This window comes from Phocoena phocoena, chromosome 14, assembly GCF_963924675.1.
Source record: "Phocoena phocoena chromosome 14, mPhoPho1.1, whole genome shotgun sequence".
Taxonomy (NCBI): domain Eukaryota; kingdom Metazoa; phylum Chordata; class Mammalia; order Artiodactyla; family Phocoenidae; genus Phocoena; species Phocoena phocoena.
In genome coordinates this window covers 39,785,046-39,812,671 of record NC_089232.1, presented here as the reverse complement: position 1 = coordinate 39,812,671, position 27,626 = coordinate 39,785,046, and the positions used below count along the sequence as shown (strand labels likewise).

General features: G+C 44.2%; 1 pseudogene; it reads left to right on the top strand.

Moving 5' to 3' along the window:
* Positions 1–1,181: 1,181 nt before the first annotated feature.
* On the top strand, positions 1,182–27,626 carry LOC136133570 (small ribosomal subunit protein uS19 pseudogene; annotated as a pseudogene).

Below are 27,626 nucleotides of genomic sequence, written 5' to 3'. Positions count from 1 at the left end.
TGGTAGTTGTACGAGACATGCCAGCATTGAGCGGGAAGTCAGATAAAATGGCACCTAGAGTCCCTTCCAGTTCTAATCTTCCAGGAGCCCTAGAAGGCTCTAGGAGACCCCCTGAGCTCTGCTTTTTCTGAATTCCTTTGGCCACCAGTCACTCAATTCAGCATGTGATTGACTGGTTTTGGTGTTGTCGTTTACACCTAATTTTTTGCAAAGATAATACATTCACATAGTCCAAAATATTTTTTATAATCAAAAGGACAACATCTTACCCCCCCCACACTCCTGTCAGGTGACTGCTTATTTAAGCACTTTTATTAGCTTTTTGTATCCTTCCAGATTTTCTTTATGCAAATGTAAATATATGTTCTTCTATTTTATAACACAAACAGGAGCTTGCATTTAGCTGTTTTTGCAATTAATTTGGGAGTTAAATTTGCCTTGCCAGCTGCAGTGAAACTGCCATGTGAGGTGTATACCTTAAAGCTCCTCCATGCTGTACTATGACTAGCTCAAGGCTGGGCACACACAAATGTTTAAATAAGTGCTTCTTGGTTGGCTGCCCTTCCACAACTTTCTCTGCCCTGCCTGGAGTTGAGAGCACGTGCCCCACCTACAACTCCAACGTGTGAAGAGAGGCCCTGCATTCTCACTTCCTCTGACACATTTTTAGAGAATGGTCTGAGCCTCAGGGGGGTCAGTGCAAGTTTTATTCTGTGGTATGCCAAGCCTCCTTCCACCTTGCAATTTGGTGGAAGAGAAAGCACAATTGCCTGGGAGTCAGGAGACTTGGAGTCAGCTGCAACTGTATCCCCAAGTGGCTGCACAACTCTGGACAAGTCATCTGTCCTCTCCAGGCCTCACTCTTCGAAGAGGCTTCCAGCATCAGGGCAGTCCTTGGCCAGGGTCTTCCAGCCTTGGCTCTGCAGATGTCATGTGCTGTGGGCATAAGGGCATGTTTGCACCCAGGAGTTCATGGGAGGCACCTGGGGCATTTCCCCTGGACCTGTGTCTGCTGATTCTGGCCATGATGACACAGCCCTTGCTGCAGTCACAAGACAGTGAGTGAGCATCTCAGGGAAACAGTTTCCTCCCCAGGACCACAGGCAGCTGTATACCCAAAGACTGAACTTTCCCTGATAAGTCAAGAATGGCCTAAGCAAGGGTTCCACAGTTGTCCACATATGGACCCCAAGAAGCCTACGGGCACGTCTGAGGAGGCCAAGCTACCCATCCATGGAGCCTTCAAGGCCAGCACCCTTCTTACCCGCAACCTCCGAGCAGGTGGCACTAGAATGGGGAACTGTGTGGTTCCCGAGAGCCTGGCTGGGGAATTCCTCTCGATTTCTCTCTGCTCCACTGCTCTCCCCACCTGCCTCCATCTGCCTTTAGGGACAGGAGAGAGCTGACTTGGAAGGGACCTCCAAAGCCATCTGGTCCACCCTCTCAGTCTACAGATTCAGAAACTGAGTCTAGAGAGAGGAACTCACTCACCCAGGGCAAACAGCTGCCTGAGGGGGAACAGTCATCAATGATAAGCCACCCAACCTGTCTCAGGAAAGCCAGCAGGGGCTCTCTCCTTCCGGAGGCCTTGTCCACATGTCCGCAGTGAGGCAGGTGCCACACCAAGGCTCTCCTCTCAGGGAACAGGGTGAGAAAGTGTCTCAGAGGATGCAGCCAGACAGATACTCCCCATGGTTTCCTGTTCTGGCGGGAACCCCGGTTGGTTGATTTGGTTCTCTGCACCAGTGGCGAAGGCCAACTACCTGCCTGCCTGCCTCTGGGGGCACAATGTTGGTTATAAACTTATCATGACTGTCATGAGCAGAACAGGAAGGAGGAGAGTGAAGTAGCAGTGTCTTCTTCAGCTGACCAGCATTCAGACTGAAATTGGGACTCAGGCCTCAACTCAGACCAAAAAGCTATCCCTAGGAGCCCTGTTCCCTACAGGGCTAGAGATCCTCAGGGCTTCTGGAATTTCCTCCTTCTACTGAGTTATACCCACTTCTCTCTGCCTGTCTAAAATCCTCTCTCTCCTTTGAAAAGCAGCTCAGGGCTGCCTCTTCCTTGAAGCCTTCCCTGACTATACTCCCCCATCCCAACCCCCCACCCCCTGCCCCTCCCCCGCCCCCCCCCACACACACACTCAAGGTCTCCATCCTCTGAACTGAGCACCCATGATGCGTCCTGGGCTGCTCTTTAGAATGCACATACATCTGCAATCATCTGACCAAAGACTCTGAGTGTCCTCCACAGCCCCTATCCCAGCAGAACACATAAAAAAGTGCACCATAGTGACTTGCTGGTCAACTGATTCCAGTTCCTCCCACTGAAGGAAAGGGAAACCAACATGTGTGTCCCACACCAGCACCCCAGGAGGTTCTGCCGAGAGGAGTTCATGGCAAGTTGCCTCCAGGGTGCGACGACCAGAAGTCAACCGGTTTTGGCAGGCTCCACACTAACTCACAGGCCAGCTGCAGTGTGGCAGAGCAGGACCGGTAAGTCCCACCTTCCAGCCTCCTTCCAGACATTGCAACACACACACACACACACACACACACGCGCGCGCGCAATGTCCTTGCATTTTGCCTCCTTTGCTACCCCTCAAGTCTCTTTTCACCCAATTCCTCCTGTGGATAAGTTAAGACTGGTGTGGTCAGGGGGCTCATAGGGACTTGCCTATAAGTCACACCCCGGTCTCTGTGCATAACCCACCACCCAGGACTCCTTCCAGCTCTAGGAAAAGCCAGTGAGAGCAGTTCTCCATACTTGCTCTGACAGGGCTCAGACAAGTAAAATCAGAAATGGAGAAATGGCAGTAGTAAAAGCAAACACCACCGCAGAGCTGGACCTCACGCAGGTCCCTGCCGACATTTAGAAGGACCCTATGATTTCCAGACTGCTCCAGGCAGTCATAATCTGGGGAAGACCTTAATGCTTGATTTCTCTTTTCCTGCGATTTGTAGCTTGTGGCACTCAAAATCCTTGAGTCCCAAACAGTGTTCTCCCCCTTTAGGCAAAGTTTCTGGGCCAGGCAACAGTGGCTCTCTCCAGCCCGGCCCCGCCTGGCCCCAGCCTAAGGCTGAAGAAACCTCCTCAGCGAAAGCTAAGGGTGTCATGGTGACATTAATTCAGCCACATTCCACATGTATAATATTCCTGAGTAGTAGTTAAGCCTGTAAATCCATTATTTATGATGCAGAATTGCCCATGCAATGCAATGCAGGTATGTTAGTATTGCTGTGAGAAACTTAACTTTTCAACGTCCTTGTTTTGAGAGGTACAAATTTTACAACTTCAGCAATGCGTCACCAAACACTGCTTACATAGCTACTTCCATACCTGGTTCAAAGTGGCTGCTTATATTCAAATATAGAATTTCCCCTACCTGAATATACCGAACAAATTAAAAATGGTTCATGATTTGCATCCAAGTTCTGGGTTTCTTACCATTGCCCTCGTTTCCTTTGTAGCATTGAAATCAGACCTTAACTGTGCTTGTGAAACAAAAACACGGAGGCCATTTCCATTGCAGAACAGAAAGTCATAGACAAGCACCTGCATGTCTTTCTTTGTTGGTTGGGGGTGGGGTGAGGAGGGAGTAGGAAGAGGGACACTTCCATCTCCACCTCTCAACTTCAAGCCAGAGACTGGGGGTTCAACCTCTGTGTCTCCAGGGCACCCACACACCTTTTCTGGGCTGTGATTGTCTGCTCTTGAAAACAGCTTATACCACCAGTATGCTTTAGTACTGACAGAAGAGAAGAGCTAATCAAAGTGACTAAGGCAAATATACCAGATTATCACAAGCCCTAGTCCCTTTCTGACTTGCAGCTGATCTGGAAACATACTTCATTACCTTCCAGTGCCATGTTCCATGGAGGTGAGAATTTTAAGTTCAAACCTCTTCCAGGTCATTATGAAGATTCATGTGTCAAGGCAGAAGAATAGAATATGTTTTAGCAATTTATTAGTTTTAATTTTAAAACATTTAGACATGGGACAGGTAGGCTTCTGTTTTTACTCTAATCCTGCTCTTTTCTTGGCAATAGGCCGGCTTGCCATTTTCCAACACACACCCTTCGCTTCAGTCGGAACCACAATCCCACCGACACACCGCCTCATCCTTAAACTACACCAGCTCCTCCCCCAGCGCTGTTCTTCTCCAACTCTCACCAGGACTGCTACCCACCCCATCCCTTCCAAATCCTTCCAAGCTTCCTGAAGCCCATCTGAAGCCTCTGCTGAAACCTTCTGTCACTCACAGACCTCCCTTCTCCCTGCACCCCGGTAGTGCTCCCAGCTATACCACCAGACTTGCCCTATGTAAAGTCTATTTGAATCACCTGATGACTTGTACAGCTTGTCTCTCTTCCCTTGTAGACCTCCAGGAGGGCCCTAATCTTACGTGCTTCTGCATTGCAAACAATCCCTAACAGAATGTTGAATTGAAAGTTGACAATAAATACTTGCTCTTTTTTGGGAGGAAAAGTTGGCAGATGTAATCAAAATTTTAAATGTTCTTGGACTCTAACCTAGCATCCTGACTTCCAGGCATCTAACCCGTAGAAATACTTGGAAAAGAGCTTACAGGACCCTGCCCATAGTAAGCATACTATTCAGAATTAATGGTAGCTAGCTGTTGTTGCTGCTACTGTTGTTAGAATGCTCCCTGCAATATTGTTTATAATAGCAAAACTGGAAAGCAAACAAATGGCCAGCAATAAGAGAATCATTAAATAACTGGTGGTGCATCAGTTAGATTCTATGCAGATTTTTAAAAGAATGATTTTATTTTTTTAAGAACTAAATATATAATTTTGTGTATGTATATTATACACATTCAGGGAGGCAGCATAAACTCATAATTAAGAGCATAAATTCAGGACTCAGACTGCTTGAGTATCAATCCTGGCTTCATCTCCTACTACCTATGTGAACTTAAGCAAATTATTTAACTTCTCTGTGCCTCAGTTTCCTTAACTGTCAAATGAAGAAAATAATAATACCTGCCTCATAGGACTAATGTATGGACTGAATGAGTTCCTATGGGTAAAGCACTTAGAAAAGTATCTGGCACATATTAAAAGTTAGTTGTCATCAGTATTATTATCTGCAAAAAAGACAAAAGATAAATACCAAACTGTTAACAGTGGTTTCCTCTGGAGAGAGATACTGGAGAAAAGGAAATGTTCTGGTTTTGGGGTTTTTTTTTTTAACCACAAGCAGGTATAACTTACATAATATAAAGATGCAACCTACTTGCTAATAGGTTGCAGGTTTGACTCATAAGGACAACTGCTACCTGAGATGCAGTGTGAGATGTCAGGATACAGGACCACAAGCCACGGCTTCCTCATTTCTAAATCCTGATTCTAACTCCAACCCACAGCCAGAAAATAAAAGATGTTATCACCAGCTGCTGCCCCACACACACACTCTGCAACCCCACAACGTGCTAAAAAATTGAGAACATCTGTTTGGGGGGAAAAAGCACCAATTACTATTTTGAACGGGAAGAAAGGGAACAAGTAAATTTGGCAACCAACATATTTTTACTCATACGCTTTGAATGCCAAGGTAGGATCTAGTGCTGCTTTAATAATCATCTTCCTGTGGTAAAAGGTGACTCTAAGTACTACCTAGGACCACACCCTCCATGTCGCAAAACCCTCCTCTCTTCCTAGACACCTTCCCAGCCACCCCCAGTCTGCAGCATCGTCTACCTCGCGCCACGTGGAGCCATGCTTTGGCCCCTGCCTCTAGGAAGCTCTGGCTCTGGTGACCCACATTGTGATATGACACATGCGCCACCCAAGGCCCAAGAACACTGAGAACAGAAGCCCTCTACCTTGGGCTTCATTCCTCTCCACCACTTCCCAGCACATCCCCTCCTACCAGCCACAGCACAAATCTAAACTCCTTGACCCCACCTCAAGGCCTCGCCCAGCCTAGCCCCGGGGCTGTTTCAGCCCTGTCTCCGGCAATTCCACGATCCCCTCTCTTTCTGGGGGTGCAGTCAAGCTGGCCAAGTCCCTGCCCTCCAGCTTGACCTTTTGCTTTGCACTTCTTTCTTCTGTGGAGGCTGCTCCTCTCATATTCACCATCTTTGTGCTACTGTCAGCATCTCCTCCCTTGCTCTTCATGTAACCACTTCCCACTACCCTTCAGACCAACTTAACATCCCGCATCCTGGCCCCTGACCAGTGCATAACCATCTCTCTGCCCTCTCCACTCTGCACCCTCATCTTGCGCTCAGCAAATAACCCAAATCACACAGGCTACCCTCTGAATGGGTAGAGCCTGTCTCCATAACCAGACTGCAAATTCCTGGAAGACAGGACACCTGCCAAGCTTCTTTTCCTTTCTCATATTGGGCATGGGAAGAGCAGGGTAGAGGGAAGGCTGGGAATTGGAAGAAAGGGAGGTGGAACTCTTCCCCCAAAAAGCTGAAGTGGAGTTTCATTTAGTAGCGAAATCTCCATTGACAGCTTGCTAACTTCTCGTGGCAACCTTTTCTTATTTGTCTTTTTGTTCACTTAGAAAGCTAGGAAAGAAAAAAAATTGTTAAAAATTAAATCCAAAACTTTCAGCTCTGATAAGATGAATTTTCTCAAACGCCAATAATTCCACATGGCTTGTCTAAAATTAGAGAGAGAGAGAAGTGACCAGGATTTTTAATGGATTGGCTTCCATAGTAGATGCAAGATAGTCAAGTTTTATTTAAATGACTTTCTTAGGAAATTGGAGCAGCAGGCAATGCATCAGATGCCAGAAGTCCATTTAAATATTATACTAAGGGAAGGGAATTCATTTGGTCAAGCTGCTAAAATGAACAGGCAGGGACAGAAATGCCCTGGAGAAGTGCTGGGTGTTTCATCTTGAATCCATTTGTAAAATAAACACATTTATTTACCAAGTTTAGCACTTTGACTATTTCCTGGAATCAGTATTTGCACAAATCTATGCTGAGATGGCCAACTGGAATTAAAAAGTGACCAAGACTACAAAATTAATTTGACACTCCTCAATTTTCTTGTTTAAAAACACAAGACAAAATCCTAATCAAATTGGAAGTTTATACAGTTATTTCAGTCTACAGCTTGGAAATTGCCACAGCACACTGGCAAACGGCCGCCCTTAGCGCCTCCAGCCCCAATGTGCTTGTGATGATGGTCCAAGCTACAGCTGTTTATGAGCTTAAAATGCAAACATACTAACTCCTTTCTTCTGTAGGAAGAACTTGCATTCCCACTGACACCTACCGCTGCCTTACAGATGGGCCTAGCCCTGAGATTTCAAACATACTATAGGAAACACACTGACACACACACACCCTGCCCAGACACTTAAAATTACTTTTCCAGTAGGATCCCAGGAAAAGGTTCTGTTTAGCTACCACCTGCACATGGCCAGGTTATGACTGGTTTGACAACCTATAGCCTCTCCGGTTCTGCAGGGGTCCTTAGGGTAACTCTGCCCTCTGCCAAGTTAATGACTCCTTTTGGACTTTGGATCGGGTGTTTGGTATCCTGAGTTTCCTGTATCCAGCAGAGGCAGGAAGACCACACAGTATCAGACTTAACATCCCACAAGATGAGGTGTGGTACAGCAGACCTACTCTACTGTGCTGGCAACTGGGGCTGGAGGGTGAGGTTGTTGTTTACTGGCTCAGTAGCTCACCAGCCAGTTTCATTACTGCACTCCTCCCCTCCTTGCCCCTGAGTAACGGAACTCCTGCAGGGAGGCCTGGCTCTTCCCTGTAGCTCTCAAAGATTTCAGAAGCCCCTTCTTCCCTGGCAAACTTTTTCAGCAATAGCCTGCCCTGCTCTCCCCATATTGTCAACAGTTCATAGCTGAAGCCTCAGCGGAATATCCCATCCAATTTCCCATAAAATGGGACATGAAAATAAACACACATACTGTATGTTGGTTTACATTTCCTGCACAGACCCAGCAGGGGCAACAGGAAAGACATTAAGGAAACTATTTCTAAAGCAATGGGCTACATTTTAGCAAGAATACTCTCACTGACCCTAAAAAGGAAGCCATTAAGATGGCTAAAATCCCATATAATTCTTCAAAAACATTCTTGAACATTCCCATTTTAATTTCCAAAGTCAATATGGCTTGCTAGTGCCCCATGCTCTATGACAACAATTCATATTGATGGGGAGGGAAGTATGAACATTTTTCTATTGAATGGAAAACTTGGTTATTTTTAAGGACATTATTCCAAGAGAGAAAAAGGTCTTAAGTCCATAGCACCTGACAGAATATTGTTTTGTACCTAGAAGGCTGGTTTCTCTTGACATCTCTGCCCTTATTAAAAAAGCGTATCACAGTTGTCACCTTTATATTTTCAGTCACGTAATTTCAAACCCCAAAACAGAATGTTGCCATTTATTTTTCTTCTGAAGAAAAGGAACCCTGCTTGCATGCACGCTCAATGCCCCAAATCCAAGAGAACATTCCCGTCGCACCTCTCTAGTTCAGAGCCTGAGTTAGTGAGATGTCTGAACTAGAGAACAGAAAAGGCTATTCTATTGCTGTCAGGTGAACTCACTAGTAATAATCACTTGCCATTAGCACATTAAAATTGTATGTAAATGGTGTACTGAAGTGCTAGAAAACAGTTTGTTCTCAGGCAGATAAACGGTCTCTCCTGTAGTCTTGTTCACATTGCTAATCTGGTCAGCAAAGCCTTTCCTCGTGGATCATGTAAGCATTAGCACCAGGTGCCCTGCCAGGGAAGCACCACACAATCCAAAGCCGCCTTGAGAAAACAATGCATTTTCCACCACAACGGAGCCATTTTACCACACCTAAGAGCCTGAAAAATAAACAAAAAATAAAGGTGTGTGTCATATCACCGCCTCTCTCCGCAGGGGCCTTCTTATGGTGGGGGACAAAATGGCAGCCCCACACTCCAGCCATCAGGAGAAACCTGACAGCTCCTTCCATTAAACTTTCCTCCATATCCTGCTCCTCACTAGCCGGCCTTGGTGCCCTAATTCTTCCCCTTCTCCCACTCCCAAGCTTCTCCCTGTGAGGAGAGAAGGGTGAAGACGTGTGGAGTGTCTGGGCCCGGTGCTTTCTCCGGTCTCATCTACTCATACTCCTCTCTTAGTATTCCTGTGCCACTGAACCTGGGATTATTACTTTTGTGGGTTGGCGAAGGTGGGCGTCTTAGATCAATGCTAGCCTTAAAGAGCAATGTCCTCCTCACTGGCTCTTCCTTGAAGACCTGCACTTTTTCTCATCTCAAGAGGCAAAATTGAAAGACTCAGCTCGGGGTGTGGGGCTACAGGACTAAAGGGATCACTAGACTGCTTTGGAGCCAGGCCCTCAGCCAGAAGGGCTAAAGGAGCCCTGTGACCCATGCTAGTGCAGATTTCAGCAGGAACAGAAGTTTCATACTAGGGCATGGGACCAAAGCCATGATGAAATCAATAGGATGCCTTTGCCAAGAGTGCCCACTCTGCATATCTCCCTTAAGCCTGATCTAAGAGCTGACGTTTAGGACCTGGTTAAATAGCTTTCCAACTCATCACAACTGACTGAACGAGCAGATAAATGGAAATTTGGAACATAAGAAGCTGAGATAATCCACACACAAATGTCATGTCCCCAGATGACTGTGGGTTGAATATATGCACAGCAAGACATTTTCATAAACCAAGAAGAGATTAAATTGCCCAAAGTCTTTCACCCTTCTTACACTTGCCTATAACACAGCTGCTAATATCTAGCACCATTATTAGGGGTTATTGAATTGATGTTATATATACAATAAGATTCACGCTCCAAAGATATTAAGATCCACTGTCAGACAAATCAGTCTTTCTCAGCTCTGATAAGAAGCCCAGTTGGGTGACTGGCTCAAGGGTCATGCAACTTCCAACCCCTCATACCGAGAACAGTGAAATCACACTTCTGGGGGCCCAACATAGAGGATAACATAGAGAATCTAAAGCAGAAGTTTGAAGTTTCCTTATTTTAAAATTAATGCAAATTTGGTATTCAACTTTATAATGTAATAATAATCTTTCCATTAATTAACAATTCCTCAAAAATCCTTCAATAAAATAAATGCTCTGGGGAAATTGCCACGTTTATCCTACAGCCCCAAGGTTTGGCCAGCATACCACCACCTCACCCCACATACCCCAGCTTGAAAAGAAAAGCAACGAGGGAACCAAAGCAGAATTCTGAATCTTGGAAAGAGAAGTGAAAACAATGCTTACCAAAGTAGGGGGAGACTGATTATATTTTTTCCATAACCATTTTCCATAGCCACTGCTAGAAAATGATTAAAGTATTATGCTGGCTTGTCATGAGGTTTCACACTGAACTGTGTTCATTGAAAAGTTTTCTCCCCAAGGGACCATCAGGACTTGGCTTAGGAACAGCCTCTGAGAACACCTTGAGAACTTCATACATATAAGCCAAACTCCTTAATCCCTTAATACACCTAAATTCTGATGAAGTCACTGAAGGTGTCAGAGCAAGACGCAAAATCCTCGAGAGACTATCATCAATTTAGCATTTCCAGTTCAGGTGGAGACATTAATTCCACTTATCAAAGAGAAGTACAGAAAGGCATTCATTATGAAAAGCAGAAACCCAAAATGAAGAATATTGTGGGTTGGTCTCAGCTGGGTTTCCCTGAATTTATTACCTTGGAAAGTTCAACACAGATCTAAGTCTTCCACCCGAGACGGTAGCTAGTGGGAAGCAGCATCTGGGAGCAAATCACCAGGATCATGGTGGCCTCCTCACTGGGTACCAGCTGTGCAAACCCCTCAACGTGAAGGAAGAAAGAAGAAGCAGCTGGGGAAGAAGGTTAAGGAAATTGTGTGTTTAAAGGCAAGACCATTTTAAATTTTAGTATTATTCCTATATAATTTGATACATGATCGGATGAGATCGGGAGGAAAAGATTCAGGCATACGGGAGAAAGAGGAAGTAAGGAGATCAGGGTGAAGGAGTAGGGAATAGTAGGAATGATACAAAGGCCAGAAGACAGAGAACAGAAAACAAAAGAGGCCAGATGGTGGGAATGGAGAAGAACAGCCACCAAAATCCTGTCCTCTGGAGGCATGCTTGTGCCATTTGGAGGAATAACTTTAATTTGTTTTGTCTTTTTCTTACAGTTTCAGAACATCGGTGGCTTAGACAGACAAACTTCTCATTTGCAAGGAGGAAAAGAGATCTCGCCTTCAACTCAACATAACTTAAATTTGGCTCTGACTTTAAAAGTTAACCAGTTTTGGAAAAAAAATTAACCTAAGCCTGAAGCTTCAGAAAATGGACCTTAAATTTTACCTGTAGTTAAATCCACCTTCTTGCAATGAAACAGTAATTAATATATTTCCATCTTCCTTCATGATTAAATTCAGGAGAAGAGTCTACAAAAGCATGATTATACCCAGGGAAAGTTACAGTCAATGGATTTACTGACTAGAATTAGGGGCACTGTTTTCTCTATTTCACCCCAAAGTCAGACATCAAAGTAATCTCTCTCTCTCTCTCTCTCTCTCTCTCTCCCTCCCTCCCTCCCTCTCTCTCTCACACACACACACACACACACACACACACACACACACACGCACACGAGCATGTATACACTCCACCTCACTCTCCCTCACTCTGAATGTATTCCTGCTGATAAGAGAATCCCAAAGTCTCGTTCCCATGCTCCACCGTCTTTTTTCCTTATAAGCTTAGAGTCATGTATGCGGCATATCAATTCAGTTCTCACTTGTCAGGTCAAGAACAGGGCCAATACACTGGCTTAATTTAAAGAGTTTCTGAGTTGTTAGAATTTCAGGATTCAAACAAAAATGAAATTTGACTTAGAGGGGTTTTTTCCCGTCCACTTCCTGGTGAAGATACAACAAAATAGCCAAATGGTAGTTAGACGATGGAGAACAGGTGCAAAGGGCTGGAAAATGCTCTGCTCTTGAATAACTGAAAGCAGACTAGAGATCGTTCTGTTCTATGAACTCTCCACAACCGGAGAGAGTAGGTTCCCTGAAAAGGTCTGAGCACTGGTCAGGGAATTCCAAATTACAAGGGGGAGAAATCACTTGAATGAAGAGTTCAACAAGAGATTCCCATCTATTTAAATTGTAAAGACACCAAAACATGAAAATCTGCCTGCCAGTCCTGCTCTCTCTCATTCGCTTGAGCCAACTACATGCATGTGCTTGGATGCAGAAAATAAAAATGGCCCTGCAGTCCCTTGAAAAACTTTCCTTAATCTTGACGTTACTTTAAAGCCATCATAAATCACACAACCTGCCAATCTTGCCATGTTCTATAAACTGTGGCGAGAGGTAGAGTATTTCTGGCCCAACGATCTCCCAGTAACAAATGCCAGTTCTAATGCTGCAGCATTTCCTCAATACCACTCGACCTCTTAAACAAGGCTCTACAAGTATATTAACTGTCATATTCTCAATTTTTTTTTACAATGGGAAGTGATACCCTCTTATGACTAGCTCGATGGAGCCAAGGGCAGCGGCTGTCTGGGGACTGATGAAAACACCCAATTGTGGTGGGCAAGGCTTTCCACCCACCAATCATTGTCCCTAACATACCTATGGGTTCCCTGATCCCTACAAGATCCCCCAAGGTCACACCCCACTGGTTCATCAGTTCCAGCCTGCCCCTGTAACTCACTGTCATCCAAATGGGTGCCAAAATCAACCTCCACAGGGCCACACTCTGCATGGCCTCCAGGATCAATCGAAAAGGCTGAACCCAGGCAAGCCCATGGCCTGGCTTGCCTTCAGGAAATTCCGGGCTGTCTGCAGCAGCTGTGGTTTGAGTAGTACAACAAATTCACTTACTGAATGACAACAGCTTTATTGGCAAGCCAATTCAATTAAAGCCCCTGCATCCAACAAAGTCTCCGGCAGCCCTCTCTGCATAAAGAACATGGAATCATGCCTACATTTCCCTGAGTGCCCTCAGCCCTAGCTGTCCCTCTACATGAGAGGGAGAGGGATGAATGAATTAGATGCGGATGATGGTAATTAATGGCTGGCTGTCAGAGAGTCATTTTGGAGGCTCGGCCCGTTGAAGGCTCCGTATTAAAGACCAAATCCCAGCACAAACTGACCAGGACAGGCTAGAACTCGCTTTCTAAATAGTAAGAGTGTCACAGGCACCTGCAGCAAGAAGGGAGGGGGAAGCAGGGTAAGGTAAAGGAGGGTTGGAGGGGAAATAGAGAAGCAAAACATCAGGCTGCTTACATTGATCAATGCTTCTTACACTATTGATATATAAATAATATGTTCATTTTTCATTCTTACAAAATATGTCCTTTAGGCTACCATTATGGTGAACTTACTTCAGAGTTCTGACATGAGCTTATTAGGAGGGGGAAAGGGAGGGCTGACTGTAGAGCTACAAACAAAACACATTTTCTTATAAAATACATATAACAGATCATGTTTGCCTTCAGTAACAAAGATAAAATAAGAGTTTTTCAGATTCCTGGCACAGTCTTGCCAACCAGTCCTTTGGCACTCAAAGAGAACGTGGGGGGAAGAATATCAGAGGGGGCAGGAAGGGAAAGAAAACAATTAACAAATCAGCTCCAACTGGCTCATTTATATGGAGATAGCTCTCACTTTGCCTTTAGCCAATGCCACCAACAGAGCCAAGTCAGGTTAACTACCTAGCAGGAGATAACTTGGGTCAATTGGGCTTAATTATTCTTGATAGTAACAGGTTACCATATGCACTGTTTGGAGCATAAACAAAAGCCAGATATGAGGGGCTAAAATGATCCTTCTCCAACAATTGGAGTCGTGTGAAAAGCCAGACTCCTGGTTCATTTCACCTGTCTAAAGTCCTATTCTTAGAGGTCTCAGGGCCTGAGTTGCCACCCATGAAATGTAAGAAATTCCATGACTATACTGGAATGAGTCTTTTGTCTCACTCCCAGAAAGAGAAGAGAGTTCCAGGTGGGAAATTTCATTTAGGGAGTTTGTTTCTCTGCTCACAGAATGTTTGCCTAGAACCTGACTTCAAAATTCCAAGCTTGGAGAAAATGTCACCTCCACCAGGAAGCCTCCCCAGATTCTCTCAATAATAAAATACTTCCTCTGCTACACTCCTAGAGAACCCTGAATGTCCTCTATCATGGTCTTTAATTCAATCTTCTCTACAACACAGTTTGTTATCCCCTTGTCTTCCTTCCCCAAAAGACAAGGATTTTCTGAGGGCTGAGCTCTGGGCTTTGTATATAACTGGCACTCAATAAATCTAAGTGGAGTTGAATTAAATGGCCCTTAGGAAATGGATACAACTTGGCAAAGCCTCAGTCTTAAAGAATTATGTGGGACCTTGTGATGACCCTACAGGCATCAAGATTTCACTGCTGTTTTCCTCACTATAGCCACCAAATTGGTTGCCCACTTTAATTAGAACAGAGGCCAGATGTCTGGCCAGCTCTGCTAGAACCGGAAGAGCTAGCAAGCTGGTGGAGTTTCCCAGCTGGGGGCTCGAGAGGCTGGCTTCGTGTGGTTGGGTCACCTTCCCTTGCATACTTCCTTCCCTCTTACTTGACTCCCCTTCCCCCCCCCACCACCCCATCCCGAGGGCAGCTGTCCCTTTTATCAGCAAAAGCCCTTTCCTGACAACACATCTGTCCAGCACAAAGTTTCACCCTGTCCAGTGATTCGGTTACCTGAAGCATTTGCATCCTTGATCAGTGCAAGGGCCTGAAACATACGTGTCTGTAAAGAGCCAGCAGAGGCAGAGTATCTCCTTTCAGAAGACTACTATCCACTAAGAATGAAATCTAATATTTAAAGGGCATGACACCCCGTTCATACTAGATTTCATTAATCAGTGTTTTCGTGGAAAGGATAAATCCTTTATGCATGCCTTTTTCCTGATTTTTTCCCCCATTTAAAAACTGCAATGCTTATTTTTCTTCCCTGCTATTAGCTCACAGAGACCCACTACCGTGAACCCTGCTTCCTTGCCTCCCAAAACTCACCCTTACTCATTCACACTGAGGGAATGAAGTTCAGTCAAGAAAAGAGGGGTAGAAAGAGAGACAGAAAAGTGTTCTAGTTAGTTTTAAGCATGTTTCATTAAATAAAACCTTTGCAACCCTTGAAAAAAATAGAGACTGTCACTATAATTACGAGCCTATACTTGGCATGTGAGTGACCAATACGTTCAATGCCTCAAGAATATTAAGTAGGAGATCACAGCCTTCGCTTGGACACTCACTAAGGACTATATTACTGACATTGAACATGATGAGAATGGCATTGCTACGACAGCCACAAAACCCACACTTTTAGGTGAAGTTCAGAAAAGAGGAATCACTGGTATCCTTCCTGAGAGATGTTGACCAAAGAATATGCTGATTTTTTTTTCTACCTTTTCACATAGACTCTTATGTATCTGCATATGGCATTGAAATTGCAATGAAGCAATGAAGATCAGCACCAAAGTACTTAATCATGTCGCTAAGGACGGAAGAGTCTAACAATGCCCAGGACCTCGGAATGAACCAGAAGCACTTTTCAGATGTCTAAACACCTATGACTGTGCTAATACTTTTCTGCTGCATGTTCCCTTCAATTTATGGAATAGTGAAGACCCAACAAATTGTTAAATAATGCCCCATTTCCTCATTAGCTTCAAATGTTATTCCCATTGTTGAGTAAATATCTTGGTTCCTGAATAACACTTTTTAAAATATGCAACAAATAACACAAATATGGGAAAACAATATGTACAAAGATGCTTATCACAATATGCTTTATAACAGTGGGAAACTGGAAGCAATCAAAATGATAACAATAGGTAAGTTGTTAAGTGAATACACTGCAATGGACCATCATGCAGCCATTAGGAGGATAAAGACCATATAGCAACATGGAAAAATGCAAGTGACACATGCTAAGCGGGAAAGGGACTGGAAATTGTATTGCACTGTGATTACAACTAGATAAAAGCATACATACAAAAAAAGACCAGAAGGGAATAAACAAAACTAACAATTGTGTTAGGGATTATAAATGATTATTTTCCCTTATCTTTACTTCTCAAACTATCAGTAATGTTACATGTCTTTTATAATTTAAAAAATAAATGGAAAACCCAGCAACTTTTTAAGATCTATTATTTTTTAAAGTAGCTATAATTTTGAAATTAAAAAAACAGTAATATGCAAAATATTCTAACTATATGAAGCCCTAATTAAGATGTTCCACATGGAAACAGCAGCCCTGGCAGGGTGAGCATCACCCCACAATGCTGCTCCCACCACTAACACACATCTCAGGGAGAATTCCCTTCTGCAGACTCTTCCACTGACTCAGATTTACAGGCCTCTTTCTAGGTATTTTCACTCCACCTGAACAGTTTATTTCAATATAATCACTGGATGGGAGAAAGCAGCAGTAGCTGAAACTGAGGGCTGGAAAGTCAGAATTCTGCTTAACCACAGATGCTGGCGTCCAGCTGGCTGGCTGCAATGAAGCTGCTTAGGGGTGGACACTGGAATAGCCACACAGGAGAGATAAGAGGCTGGGAAGAATGAGCCTAGCAATTTAAAATAAACCTGAATCTCCTTAGCTCTGTTGAATAAGATCCCAGGATACTGAAACAACTTGCAGCTTTGGCCTTGGATCTGCCGTGTATGATCTTTGAAGAATTAAAGAATGAGAATAAAAGGGTCAGAACTCTGGTAGGGGCCAATTTTACATCCTTGCTCCAAACAGCACCTCTTAATGTTCTAGTGGATCATGCCCACTTCTTGACCAGAATTCATTTCCAAACTACAGCCTTCTGCACCCCACAGAAAAGTGTATACCTAAAATTTATCTCATGGGCAGCTAATAATAATCTACAGGCATTAGCTAACAGTAATAGATTCTGAATTACATAAAGAGACAATAGATAACCAAAAGCTTACCTAGCAAGATGTCCCACTCACTTGGCAGCACTTCTTGTACTTCACATTAAATCGTACAGGTCACATGTTGCTGCATCAAAAAAACCATAATTTCTGTAGTCTTAGGTGAGTAAGACTTATGTTCCCACATAAGCTGTAAATGCTAACCACTTTTTAAGACGATGGCCTCCCTTTAGGATTTGACTTCTTGCCATGACACTTTTGATAACTTTATCAACCCCAGCGTATTAAAATATTCAAGCTTGTAAGCATCAACTATCTAACACTGATTCGTGAGTCTAATCCTAAAACTAGCTCTTTAGGCTGTTTTAGCTACTTTTATATGCAACCTGAGTACACGACAATGTCACATTCAGTTTGGAAGGCAGACCTTATAAAGTGTGAAATCTTTTAAGACACCATAGGAGTGCACAAAACAATTATTAATAAGCATTGCACATATTTTTAAATGTGACTCTTTTGCTGGCCTTCTTCCTCATCTCAGTGCTCCTGGTATCACTTCTTTAGTCAATACAGTAAGTCGTTACAGCCATGTCTGCCCAGGGAAATGGAAGGAAGAATTCAGGTCTTCCTTTTTGGGTGCAAACCCCAGAGAGCCCCTAAATTAAGACAGAGAGGCAGAGGACAGCAAGAGTCATCTCCCCAGAAGAGTAATTTATTTTGGCTTTAATGAGAGGCAAGACAGTCCCCACACACTTGCTTGGCATGAGCAGAGTTTAAGAACTTAGAGCAGTTCCTGAAATAAGCACGAAGGACATCTTCTCATACCACACCTGAACCACCTGTTTGCTAACTTCCTCCTTAGACTCTCAAGTTTTTGCAAGTCTTTGCCTGAAACAGCTTCTTAAATCTTCAGTTAAATCAAGTGCCACCTTCTCCCTATAGAAACCTCAGCCCGTCCAGGGTCAAGGCAAAGGGTTACTGCTGAAAGGAGGCACCAAGTTGGAAGGACACTTGGGGACTCTTCACTCTAGTGGTAGCCACCAAATCACCAGAGGAGCCTGTGACCCAGCCCCAGAGATTCTACTGCAGTGGGACTGAAAGCCCCCCAGGCGCTTGTGCACACACAACGTCTCTGTCACAGGTGGCCCAAGCACAGCACTTTGAGAAACAAGAATGTACTCCAATATCCTCTGAGGCTCAGAGAAGTTGCCAAAGACACATAACCTGTTGGCAGTGGAGTTAGGAGCAGTATTCAGATCTGTAGACTCTTGCCACATCCTACTGCCCCAGGGAGCGAGAGGAAAAGCAATTACAGCTGGAGGCCGGGCAGGAGCAGGTAGCACTACCCTCCCCAGTGGATACCAACATGCGCTGTGGAGTTTGGAACCTGGAGCAGGCACTTGGTGCCAAGGGGTCATAATACCACCTTTAATGATGCCTATGGCTAACCTTCCCCACAGGAGCCACAGCAACAAAACTCTTTTCTAGGCACCTGCATTTGATCTAATATCTGGATAGAAGTGGCCATCTGGGGCTGGCTTAGCAGAACCATAAAATCCAATCCCAGCTTCACCGAGTGTCAGCCATGTAACCATGAGCAAGTCACTTACCTTCTCTTCGGCTTCTGTTTGCCCATCTGAAAAATGAGCCTAATGCCTACTTTTCTGATTCATTGTGAGAATCAAATGAGGTCACGATATGTCCTCTGAAAATTAAAATCTTTTGGAAGCATAACGTCCTATCTAGTATTCTCATACTCTTATGGATCCTGTGCAAAACTAGAAGGAATATACCCTCTTCTACAACAAGAATTGGATAGGACAGAGCTTCCCCAAACCACCAGAATTGCTCATATTTTCTAGGAAGCCTAAAGGCTATGGCCAGTGTACACAGTATCAATGCAGACCCGTGGTAAGCAGAACAGAAAGGATGAAGCCTTTAGAAGGCACTTGGGATGCATTCAAACTTGGACCCCAAGGCTTTGTTGACTTCCTATATCCAAGAGTCACAGCCGCAGGACTGGGGTTTATCTGGTCCTCTTAGCCCTGATCAGAGCCAACAGTCGTAATGATTCTGGGGTCCTTCGATGGCTCTCCTCCCCAGCTATATAAACACATGGTTCTGAGGCACTTCCTTTGCCTCCTAAACCAGCACTCACAAACGCATTCCATGCAGGATTCCAATTCATCAATTTTCTGCCTGCATTTGCATGTTTGAAATGAGGAAAATATTTTAGATCTCTGTTTTTTATTCCAGATGGAATCTGTTTGTAAAAACCCAGAACTCCTTTCAGAGGCCATTGAGAGGTAGAAGAAGGTGAGGGGGTGGGGCTTCTGGGAAGGCTCTGGGGCCCCAACTTCCTCTTCAAGTAGAGCAGCTGTACTTCTACCTAATCGGGCTCCCACAGAAGGCTTCGTTTTGTTAATTTTTTTTAAAAGTCATGAAAACCAGTCATCTTATCCAGTCCCCTGGTTTAAAGGGGAGGAAATCACATTGGAGAAAGGTTAACTGATATTCCAACCTTCTCCCTTAGTCACTTGCCCAGGCAGGAGAACAATGGGAAATTCTGCTTCCAATGGAAGGGCTTCCTGCCAGGGTCTTCGGTCTCAGTGCAAGCTGCTATGCGTGGCAGCAGCTGGGTGGCTTCTCCTGTCTGTCCCCACATCTGGTAGCTCTTAACAGTGGCCACCTCCAGTTCCAGCTCATCAGTGCCTCCCCAGGGCCTCTCCTGGGGCACTCCAGTTAACAGCTGGGATGGCATCTCCAGAGTTCCTCATCTCCTCTGCCAGCTCGTCTGGCCCTCTGGTTTCTGGGTAGCACCATCTTTACAGAATCAGCCCCTCTCTAGGACTCTTTCAAAGGACAGTTCTCAAAACAACATGAAAATAAAAAACACCCACAAAACTTATTAATGACTCTGTGAAGTGAATCCGGGGAAGCAAGTCCACGTAAGGAACCCTGGCTGTCACACTTAGTTGCCCCCTCAGGGCCCAGGCCTGCTGATTCTCCTTAGCTCAGGGTGTGTACCAAGGTCTCCAAAGCTGTCCTCCCAAGGGTTGTAGGGGGAAACTTTATACTATTATATCTATGTTACATTTGTTGAGCATGGTAATAGTATTGTGATTATGTAGGAACATGTCCTTATTCCTAGAATATGTAGTCTGAAGTGTGTTTGTGTGTGTGTGTTTAGATGGGGAAGGTAGGGAGATATAGGCTGAGAAAGAAAGAGGTAAAGCAAATGTAGAAAAATGTCAGGTGGTGAATCGTGGTGAATGGTATATAAATGTTTATTGTACACGTCTTTTAACTTTTTCTTAGGTTTGACATTTTTCCAAATAAATGCTTGGGGATAGGGGAAGGAGGTCTTATACAAAGGCACATTTACCCTGAAGTGGATGAAGCCTAAGTGTCAGGGTCCCTCACTATATGGAGTCCTTCCAAGACACTGGTAGGTTAATGAGGGTCATCAATGTAAAGAGTAGGTAAGATGAGTTACTATACCAGAAAACCTGAAACACCCTGAAATCTTACAGCTTACATACAAAGCAAACTGGATAGGGGTTGTTCCAAGTTTGTCAACAACCTAAAAAGTTATGACATTACCAATTACAAGCAGCAAAACTGACATTTTCTTAATTGTCAATAATAAAAGACAAATTTCTATCAGCCACGTTAGAGAAAGACTAAATTATCTTTCTATTCTCTCTGTAGAAAATATTACAAAATTGTTGTGTACAAAGAGGTGAACAAAGAATATAGAAGGAAAAGTATCATAGAAGTATGTCAAGTAATTAATTCAAAATACTGTTAGTTTTCTAGATTTTTGTCATGTTTATAGCATTTGTCAGCATGTTTAATAATTATATAATTTGATTTATTTTTTCCTTCTGTATATGAATTCACTTTTAGAGCCTCCCTCCTTCTAAAGTGCATGCTTTGTTTCCCAAACATGTTGATCACACAAATATATGACAAATATCAATACATGCAGCCTTTTTTCAAAGCAACATCTTTTGGGTTTAGGGTTCCTTGGAACACATTTGGAAACACTGCCCCAGAGCAAAGTTGCTTCCTTTTATCCACATCTATCTATCATGGTAACTGCACTGTAGCATTTGATTTCCAGAAAGACATTTATTTCAAGAGTTTACTTAAAGCAAATAAACTATATTTTTCATTGATCTTATATTTACATACAATCTGCTTCATATAGCCACATTCATTAACCCAGCCAATTAAGGTCCAAACAGCACTGTGAGGGAGGCCAGACAGGTAATAAGAAAGGATTTGCCCCAGGTCCCACTTCACAAACATCCACCTCCATCTCTCCAGCCTCTGTTTGGCTACTTCAATGTCCCACAGGAGTAAACCGAGGCAAGGGGGCTGGAGGTAACTTTTCTTAGAACAACAAGGCATAGGATCTGGGTTTCCATTTTGTGGTTTACTGTCGAATTGGTAAATTATTTTAACAGGCTCGATTTCTGTGGCCTGCTTGTCCTTTGACAACTTGTGTTCAGTGCCACCTGGGGGAGAGACACAGAAGACTAGGGCTCACATATGGGAGAGAGGGGAGTGAGTATGAGGGTTCACCCTTCTTTGCCCTCCCCAAAGTGAAGACAATTCATCCTTTTCCCCCAATGGAAAAGGATCAGTCTTTGACATTTTGCATTATAGATAACGCCAAAGAGGTAGCCCTAAATGCTAAAGGAAACTTTCAGAAAGAAGTGCAGCTTTCTATGGGTCCCTCTTCCTAACCATCCTGCATCAGCAGAACAGAGACCAGACACAGCTTCCGGGCCCATGAAAGAACTGGAGGGACAGAGCCCCATCACAGTGCTCACTTTGCATTAAATTCTCCTGCTTTGACATGGAATTCCAGGGGCAGGAAGGGGAACCCTTCTGGTAAAAATTCCAGAGCTGGGCTTCCCTGGTGGCTCAGTGGTTGAGAGTCCACCTGCCGATGCAGGAGACACGGGTTCGTGCCCTGGTCCGGGAAGATCCCATGTGCCGCGGAGCGGCTGGGCCCGTGAGCCATGGCCGCTGAGCCTGCGCGTCCGGAGCCGCAACGGGAGAGGCCACAACGAGAGGCCCATGTACCACCAAAAAAAAAAAAAAAACTCCAGAGCTAATGCTCTAATACAAAACCCAGTAACAACAACATAATAATAATAATGGTAAAATAACCATCATTTATTAAGCCTTTTCCCAGCCACCTTAGATACTTTCCATGAATTATGTCATCCCCTATAAAAAAAAACTAGCAAACACTTCTTCAAACACTAGGGTAAGAGGGTTCCATTCATGTGGTAAAGGGCACAGAGCATTGCTCTGCTTTGACTCATGTCAATAAGTAGGTAGAGCGCTCCCCTGGTGACACAGTGGTTAGGAATCTACCTGTCAATGCAGGGGACACGAGTTCGAGCCCTGGTCCAGGAAGATCCCACATGCCGCAGAGCAACTAAGCCCATGTGCCATGACTACTGAGCCTGCGCTCTAGAGCCCGCGAGCCACAACTACTGAGCCAGTGTGCCACAGCTACTGCAGCCCACGCGCCTAGAGCCCGTGCTCCGCAACAAGAGAAGCCACCGCAATGAGGAGCCCACGCACCGCAACAGAGAGTAGCCCCCGCTCGCCCCAACTAGAGAAAGCCCGCACGCAGCAACACCCAGCGCAGCCAAAAGTAAAATAAATAATTTTTTTTTAAAAATAAGGAGGTAGAGGAAGCTGACCCCTATGGTTGGGAGTCATCCCCACTCCCCCACCCCTCACCCCACCATGGCCTCTCCACTAAACACTCAGAGGACCAGCGATGGTGAATACATAGGCTGTGCACTGGTCACACTCAGATATTAAAGTCGACTAATAAGTAAGAAATATAATAATTATACAGTTGATACATTATGCATTTTTATTTTACTATTTAGACAATTCTGAAGTTTATACAGGTAAAATAGAAATTCACTCCTCACTTCCTCTCCTACTGTTAACAGCTCAGTGGGTATCCTTCCAGATTTTCCATATATATGCATGGAAATAATAATGGCCTAGACTGGCTCAGAAACCCTGCCTCCAAGATCATTTTTAGGAAAGAATGACTAGGAAACATTTCTGGAAAAGATAAAAAGGGTCAGAGACCAGTGTCACCACTTCATCCCTAATCATGGCTCCAAGGGATCTACCTCAGATCATATTTCCTAGAAACAGACTCCGTGAGATTTGGGTGCAGAGCAAATTGGGGAGCATGCTTGGAAATAATACCTGTAAGAGAGAGGGGGAAACAAGGACAGGTGGGAGAGTTGAATTGTGTGATGCAGCTGTCGCCTTTGTGACAATCCCGTAGGGAACTCAGGAGTTGAGATGCCCTTCTGAGTTGCCCCAGTTAAGGCAAGGGAACCAGGCTTTCCTATTCTCAAGTAACTAATAATTGGATGCAGGGAGCCCTTGGGAGAAGGAGTAAGATTGGGCAAGGCAGCTTCCTTCTTCCAGGGCTGGTTCCAGAGAGAGTACAGCTGTGAATCAGCAGGAGCCAACATCTCTTGGTTTTGAAGGGGGAGCTGGGAAGCCTACCGCAGCATATACTACAAGACCCCCAGATATTCCAAAACATTCTCTTCTAGAAAAAATGTTTCTCTTCTAGAAAGGATGAGGAGTAAATAGGAGGGGAAAAAAACTTGCTGAGTGAACAGATAAGAGAATGCTACAGCCCAAATGTTGACACAGCTCCTGAATCCAAAATGCCAAGGCTCATACCTAATGTTCCCACGATTTCCAAGAATATTGCACTATGCCATACCCTGCATAACAACACACACCGGACCTAACTACAGTTGCCAATAAGGAATGGCTAGGATGGCATTTTCCTCTCCTTTGGCCCAGAGCACTGAATTCCACTGGACAAGTTTCACCTGTATGATTGGAAATGAAAAAAAAAAAAAAAAAAAACTCTTTTCTTTATGAACAATAATAAAAACAATTCTAGGAGGGGAGATAGAGCAATGCAAAGCTTTCTTGGAAATCTCATTGCTGCACCAGGAGCAGATGTCCTGGGGCACAAGTTCAGTCCTGTTCTATCCCAAATAGCACTTCGGCACACGTGGATCCAGAGCTCCTGGTGATCCTGCTCGCCCAGCTGTTTTCTTTCCTTCTAGCCTCAGCAAGGACACCCAAACCTTCTGAGGGCAGGACCAGCTACAACACAGAGCTGGGACCCCAGTCAGCTGGACAGTGTTTTGTGTCCAACTACATCAACACTGGTATTCTTTGGGTGATGCTATATCAGAAATGTCATGCTGATTGCATTTTTCTACAAACACTCATAATGAATGACAACTAACCCTTCCTAAACCAGGCCTAGGCTGGCATGCTTTCCAATGAAACACTCCAAAGTTCCTTCAAGTGGGATTTCTATCCAGTAAGAAGTGTCCAAAATTGTCATGACTGGCGTCAAAATAACACAACCATTATCAGTATTCATGGTAAAAGTGGCCAGTAAATGTGCCTCTGGGTCTTAGGCTCATGGTCTACAAAACGGGCAGCTGTGTGCCTGCACTGAAACTGAAATAACAGGTCAAAGAACAGACAGCATCCCTTTCAGCATTTGGGAAGACGGACTCTACAAATAAAAGGTAGAATTAACTGATCAACTTTGTAGCATGACCTTGTCCATCAGTTCTAGAACATGAGAGATTTCCATTGTGATGGTACAACTACCACTGAACAACTCATTGCATGCATTAATTCAGCCACTAAAGGCCTCTTTCCCCATAAGTTCATATAAATACAAATCTGCTTCTGGGGCTCTAGGACAGTCAGGGAAAGGTTAATATTTGGAGATTTATCTTTAAACATTTTTAATCCACTTTTTTACAAAGATTGGCAGAGCACTTGGCAAACTGTCCCCTTACCAGTGACTTATGAGGGACAATACTACAAAAAAATAGGGACCAACGTGTCTCAGACATCCCTGACTGATTTCTTCTGCAGCAATCTTACCTTCCAAGGGGACAAAGGACAGGCCCTACTCTACTGTAGTTAACAAGTGCAGAGCACCCACCTGGACCAGGCACCATTTGAAGCCGTTCAGCATTAAATCCTCACAACAATTCCAACTTACTACTGTTATCCCCAATTTTCAGATGAGAAAATTGAGGAACAGAGAAGTTAAGGGACCTAGTAGTCAGTGTCAGAGCTATGATTCAGAGATAAGCATCTGACTCAGGAGTCTGTGCACATAAACTCGATGCTATCCTGCCTCCAGAATGGAAGCAAGCATCTTCCAAGAAGTGCTTTTACTTTCAATCCTTTAGTTGCCTTTACTTTCCAAATTCCCTTTGAGACAGGCAGAGCCGAGGTTACCCATTTCGTGAAGACACCAGACCTACATGACTTAACTGAGTCACAGAATTAATCAGTGATTGGACAGAGAATGGAACCTAATACAACAGACAGCACAGATCTTTACAATTCAACCAAGCAGACAAAAAACCAACAGACTCAAATCTGTTCCCTATCAGCAGACACCTGGACATGCTGGACAAGTGCAGGAGGTGATTGCTAAGCTCAGACCCATTATAGCCCCAAGGCACATCGCCTCCTCCCTCTAATTCATCCTGAGCAAGGCACTGAACCCATCTGGGCCTCCTTCTAGTTGCAATGACATGAGTCAATTCATTTCGAGGACAAAACAATAATAAATATTTGCATTATCCTTAATCATTTCCAAAACATTTCAAACACATCATCTCCTTTAGTCCTAACAGCACTACGAAGGAAGTTTTGTAGTGTTCATTCTAGAGATGGAGAAACCAAGACTCACAAAATTTGTCATCTATCCAGTCCCATGCATAACTCAGTCTTAATGTTTGATCCTGCGCTCTCTCCACTGTGCTCCTGCAACTGTATTCTGGTTCAAGATCCAGCAGTTGAAGACCATGGTCAAAGAGAAGGCTGGGGAAATCTGAACCTGCCATCAAACCAGGAACTGTTCATCCCCAACACTTCAACGCTTCATTGTCAAATAAAAAGAATGTTGATTTCCATTATTTAACCAAATAGGATCCATTCCATGAACATTCCAACTGCTAATCAGACTTGATGAATGACAAAAGGACATTGTTTTCCACATTTTTAATCTGTTCTGCTGGACTCCCAACCCACCGGTGAAAACTCTGAGGGACCCCAAGATGCCAGTGGTCAACTTGTGCAAATCAAGTATTTTGTGATCAAAAGACTGAACTACTCTAATATCCAACTTTTTTTGTAACTGAAACACCACTGGCCACCAAAATCTAATGGTTCTTTATATTATTAGGTCATTTATTCCCCCCAGCAGCCCTGTGAGGTGGATACTATTGTTATCCCCATCTTTACAGATAAGAAAACTGAGGCACAGAGAGATTCAGTGACCTGCTAGTCAATGTCAGAGCTGTAATTCAGGACTCTGATGTGGTGGACTCTGGAATGCTCAGTTAGACAGAACTTCTTCAGTACAATTCTCTAGGATTTTAGTTGGTTTGGGGATAGAGAATGTTTTGTTCTACTTTTTAAGTTTCACTATTTATCAATAGAGTTTATCACCATATCTTATCACTATAGTGGCTCATAAGGAGACCTCTCCCCACTACCATTAAAATAGAAATCTTCTTGGAAGGGCCAATGTCGAAAACCCTTATCAGTTATGAAGTAGTAAAAAATAAGAGAAATAAGGAAAAATATAGCCTCTGGAGAGACTTGGCAATGCCCGGAGGTGACAAAAGGAAGAGAAAGAATAGATAGTAAAGGTGAAAGTTTTCCAAAAACAAATGTTACCTCTATTCTCTACCCCAGCTCTTTACAGCATAGCACATACCTCTATGAATGAACATTCTACTTACGAACTAGAAAAACACAGAAGCTGTGACTGAGTGAGTCCAAAGATGCAAAGTCCAAGGACCTGACTCTCTCTTCCCCTCCAAGCCAGGTGAGTTGCTATCCTTCTAAACTCTTGGCCTCCACAAGATCATCCCCTACCCCTTGATGTAAAGACGTGTCACCATGCCTCTGGTGGCAGCCCTCCCAATCTTAGATGGCCAGGCCCAATCTTGCAGCCCACCCCTCAGCAGACCTGGTCTTCCTGGAGAACCCCACAAAGAGGGCATCCCACGTTTTCAGCTGCTGCTGCCAATTTACCCAATACTTCTTTTTCTACTTCTTGGTAGTTTATTTTATCAGGCTATCTTATTTCCATGTACGTGGGCCACTCAAATACTTTTTTGAACAAGGCAAAATGTTAGTAAGTATAAAAGTTAAGGCTGCCGAAGAACTGACAAGACGGCAAAAGTAGGGCACAAGAAGCAGACCTTCTGCAAGTTCACCTACCGCAGCGTGGACCTCGATCAGATATTGGATGTGTTCTACCAGCAGCTTATGCAGCTGCACAGCACATGACAGCATCAGATGCTGAACAGAGGCCTGTGGAGGAAGCAGCATCCTTGCAGAAGTGCCTGCACAAGGCCCAGAAGGAGGCGCCGCCCGAGGAGAAGCCGGCAGTGGTGAACACACACCTGCGGGTCATGATCATTCTGCCTGAGAAGGTGGCCAGCATGGTGGGCATCTACAACCACAAGACTTTCAACCAGGTGGAAATTAAGCCTGAGATGATCGGTCACTAGCTAGGCATGCTCTGAATCACCTACAAACATGTGAAGCAGGGCCGGGAGCCACTCACTCCTCCTGCTTCATCCCCCTCAAGTAG